The 4,819-nt window shown below is 48.5% G+C and overlaps 1 non-coding gene and 1 pseudogene across 1 annotated transcript; both read left to right on the forward strand.

Moving 5' to 3' along the window:
- Positions 1–236: 236 nt before the first annotated feature.
- On the forward strand, positions 237–391 carry LOC143266491 (5.8S ribosomal RNA). Its single transcript, XR_013041458.1, has one exon. It is a non-coding gene; the product is annotated as a 5.8S ribosomal RNA (ribosomal RNA).
- A 1,820-nt stretch (positions 392–2,211) lies between these two features.
- LOC143266492 (large subunit ribosomal RNA) overlaps positions 2,212–4,819 on the forward strand; it is a 4,855-nt pseudogene continuing 2,247 nt past the window's right edge.

Raw genomic sequence — 4,819 nt, forward strand, 5'->3', positions numbered from 1 at the left:
CCTTTACCCGTCCATGGACGTTATCGTGTCGTCTTAATCATCAATCAGCTCGGGTAAATCTGTGAACAGAGCTATGACGGGACGACGTCCGAATACCGATACTCGATCTTGCGCTTGGATTGGAGTTAGTATTCTATGGACAATCGAACGAATTTATAAACCAGGTTAAATAAATCACGTACATACTGGTTTTCAGACGCTGAGTTGTTAAATATGAACAAAAATTTTTATACGATTACCCTGAACGGTGGATCACTTGGCTCGTGGGTCGATGAAGAACGCAGCTAATTGCGCGTCAACGTGTGAACTGCAGGACACATGAACATCGACATTTCGAACGCACATTGCGGTCCACGGATACAATTCCTGGACCACGCCTGGCTGAGGGTCGTTTATATAACTAAAGACTGCTTGCGTTTGCCTTTAGCAGCAAAAGGTTTTCTCTTCATTGTTAAATTTTTTTCGGTACCGCTCGTCGTTCGACTAGATAAAACGAAACTGTTAAACGCCGAAAAGTCGAACGTTTCGGAGCGGGATCCGATGGTCGAACGCGAGAGAGAGAACAACTTGCGAAATTGGCGAAAACGTACGAGCGATGGTTGGACATTTCGTCGGCGTTTGACGCGGAGAATGTTAAATGGAACGTTCGTGTCTCGCCCTCTCTTTGCTAGTGTTCATTTTTTTCACAGGCGACAGAAGAACATTTTCGTATATCTCGCAATTCTTAGTTTTTAGGATCTTCTCGGCGGAATGCGCTTATCTCGGCTTGCGTGAGTCGTGGTTTCTAGTTAAACCCCTAAAAGAGACCATATACGACCGCCCGTGAAAGAGCGCTCCCGAGTCGAAAACACCTAACTACAGAAGGATATTTAGACGAGAGAGAAAATGATTCTTCGCCCTGCGAGAGAATTGTTAGACACCAATTGAAGGAAGCAAGCCGAGAGTAGAGCGTGTTTACGGCGTTTCTCCGCGCTCCCGACGTTGTCTGAAATGATTGTCGAATTTTTTTTTCGACGGTGCGAAAGTTTATACAACGAGGGGAAAAGTTAAAAATAAACGTGCGACGGAAGCTCTTTCACGGTTAAATTATTACGAGATCGTAGCTTCGCCACGTTTTTTTTAACATTTACAAGCGCAGATCGCTTCGTTGTCGTTGATTAGAAGCGGAAGACCGCGCGATCCCAATACGGGTTCCGGTCGTCCAGTCCTCGAAGTGCATAATTGTGCCGGACGGACGTTGAAAAACCCGGACCGATCGAACGATAAACGCTTATTTGGTGATCGTCTTGCGAGAGTCTCCCTTCATTGTTGTTCGTGTGTTAAATTTCTTTTATCGAACAACGGTCGAACGCAAATGAACAATGACATTTACACCGAAGATCGATCTCGAAACGCTTTTGTTCCTCCTTTTGTGCGCTCGTGGTTTCATCGAACGATATATACACGACGAAGGTGTACCACGCACGTTAAAAATGGGATTTCTTTTTTCCTTTAACCCTTTATTCTCTGGACCATGATAAGTCACCGATGGTTTACATGGCTGTCTCTGGCATTCTCGCCCTTTTCTTGGGATTTTGCGTCGGAACGCGACAGCAAAAGAAAAAACGTATCGGACGATGCGTCTTTACGGTTTATCGACCGTCGAGTGTATATTCGAACGTAAATATGTTGTAACGGTATATGTATCCTTTAGGGGACAAAAGAAACATGAAACGATCGTGTGCGAGAGCGCGCCGAGGGTAAGAAGAAAAGGTGTCCGACCTTTATCTCCTCGTTGTCGTAGTCTCTCCTCGTCGTTTGTTTTAACGCGCCCTGGATAGATAAAAAGATATATCCGATTATAATATATACATATATACTCCGACGCGAGTCGAGAACAACCGGACGTCGTCGTCGTCGTTTTTTTTTTTTGTCGTTGTCCCGCCTGCCCGAATATGCGGCGTTTTAAGTGCCTTTTTTCTTTTGTCGAACAAAAGAGAGAGGAGACACCGAGCTTTCATTTTGGCTCGTACGTACCTTCGAGTAGTCGACGATATTGTGTTGATCCGAAAAGAGAAAAATAGTTGGTTATCGAACGATACAAGGAAAAAATCGAACGACATAATCCCTGTGCGTCGTTGGTATTAATATACCTTTCGTATTACGTGTCGAAACCCCGAAAAGAGCGTACAGTTTGTGGTATAACTTTGAAAAGAAATAATAAAATTTCGACGACCTCAGAGCAGGCGAGATTACCCGCTGAATTTAAGCATATTAATAAGCGGAGGAAAAGAAACTAACAAGGATTTCCTTAGTAGCGGCGAGCGAACAGGAATGAGCCCAGCACTGAATCCCGCGGTTAACGCCGCTGGGAAATGTAGTGTTCAGGAGGATCCGTTTATCCCGAGACATCGAATCGCGTCCAAGTCCATCTTGAATGGGGCCACTTACCCATAGAGGGTGCCAGGCCCGTAGCGACCGGTACGCGTCTCGGGTGGATCTCTCCTTAGAGTCGGGTTGCTTGAGAGTGCAGCCCTAAGTGGGTGGTAAACTCCATCTAAGGCTAAATATGACCACGAGACCGATAGCGAACAAGTACCGTGAGGGAAAGTTGAAAAGAACTTTGAAGAGAGAGTTCAAGAGTACGTGAAACCGTTCAGGGGTAAACCCGAGAAACCCAAAAGATCGAATGGGGAGATTCATCGTCAACGAAGCTGGCTCCCGTGTTGGTGCGATAGTGCCCCGGATGGTCCCGTTACGGCGGGTTTCCCATCGGCGTGGGCACACCACCCGCGGCGAATGTTCCGGCTATGTAGTCGTGCACTTCTCCCCTAGTAGAACGTCGCGACCCGTTGCGTGTCGGTCTAAGGCCCGAGGCGAAGACTGTCCGTCGCTTTTAGCGTACGATGACAGCCCCTTGGATGCCCGGCCGACTGCGCGACGGTACTCAGACGGTATCGGGCCGCAAAATTCTCGAACGCACTGCGTCCAGGACCGCCGCAAGCTCGTTCCAGTCTAGATACCGGATGTACGGACTTAGCGCCGTAACCGGGCCTGGCGGGCTGTTGGCAGGCGGAGTCCTTGGACTGGCCAAACTTTGAATTACCGGTCGGCGACGCTATTGCTTTGGGTACTCTCGGGACCCGTCTTGAAACACGGACCAAGGAGTCTAACATGTACGCGAGTCATTGGGATTTGATAAACCTAAAGGCGAAATGAAAGTGAAAGTCGTCCGTGAAGTCGACTAAGGGAGGATGGGCCTCGTTACGATTAGGCCTCGCACTCCCGGGGCGTCTCGTTCTCATTGCGAGAAGAGGCGCACCTAGAGCGTACACGTTGGGACCCGAAAGATGGTGAACTATGCCTGGTCAGGACGAAGTCAGGGGAAACCCTGATGGAGGTCCGTAGCGATTCTGACGTGCAAATCGATCGTCGGAACTGGGTATAGGGGCGAAAGACTAATCGAACCATCTAGTAGCTGGTTCCCTCCGAAGTTTCCCTCAGGATAGCTGGCACTCGACTCGAACGCATAACGAGTCTCATCTGGTAAAGCGAATGATTAGAGGCCTTGGGGCCGAAACGACCTCAACCTATTCTCAAACTTTAAATGGGTGAGATCTCTGGCTTGCTTGAATTTTCATGAAGCCACGAGATATAAATTGATAAAATTTTTCTTGGATCAGAGTGCCAAGTGGGCCAATTTTGGTAAGCAGAACTGGCGCTGTGGGATGAACCAAACGCAGAGTTAAGGCGCCTAAGTCGACGCTTATGGGATACCATGAAAGGCGTTGGTTGCTTAAGACAGCAGGACGGTGGCCATGGAAGTCGGAATCCGCTAAGGAGTGTGTAACAACTCACCTGCCGAAGCAACTAGCCCTGAAAATGGATGGCGCTGAAGCGTCGCGCCTATACTCCGCCGTCAACGGCAAGTGCGCAGGAACGGGATTTAGTTCCCGTTCTCCATGAAGCCTTGACGAGTAGGAGGGTCGCGGCGGTGTGCGCAGAAGGGTCTGGGCGTGAGCCTGCCTGGAGCCGCCGTCGGTGCAGATCTTGGTGGTAGTAGCAAATACTCCAGCGAGGACCTGGAGGACTGACGTGGAGAAGGGTTTCGTGTGAACAGCCGTTGCACACGAGTCAGTCGATCCTAAGCCCTAAGAGAAATCTAATGTTGATGAGGTGTCCTAAAATTCACGCTTTTCGAACGCAAATGACAAACATACGTACGCTCGCACGCACGTACGCGCGCAAAAGGCAAAAAATGTTAAAAAGAGAAAAAAATTGCAGTTAAATAACAATTTACGTCGCCGTCGTTTCGTGTTTGTGTCCTAATCCACCGCTCGAACATGATCATTTTTATTGATAAATTGACAAAAACGTTGAACGCTGAAAAAAAATGATCGCGGTTCGGATCGATGGATACTTCACGTTCGACGTGATGCGACGTTGTCGAACGCCTGAAAGCGATTTTTTTTCTATTTTTTGCTTGGTTAAATCTTACAAACTATCGAACGCAAGTCGTGTCGTCGTTGCGTCGCAGATGCGTCGTTGTTTATATAATTTTGCGTGATTTGGGAAGAAACACACCCATCGGGCGAAAGGGAATCCGGTTCCTATTCCGGAACCCGGCAGCGGAACCGCATACCAATCGGGCCCTCGTAAGAGTGTTCGTCGGGGTAACCCAAAATGACCTGGAGACGCCGTCGGGAGATCTGGGAAGAGTTTTCTTTTCTGTATAAGCGTTCGAGTTCCCTGGAAACCTCTAGCAGGGAGATAGGGTTTGGAACGCGAAGAGCACCGCAGTTGCGGCGGTGTCTGGATCTTCCCCTCGGACCTTGAAAAT

This window comes from Megachile rotundata, unplaced genomic scaffold (assembly GCF_050947335.1).
Source record: "Megachile rotundata isolate GNS110a unplaced genomic scaffold, iyMegRotu1 scaffold0971, whole genome shotgun sequence".
NCBI classification, from domain to species: Eukaryota; Metazoa; Arthropoda; class Insecta; order Hymenoptera; family Megachilidae; genus Megachile; species Megachile rotundata.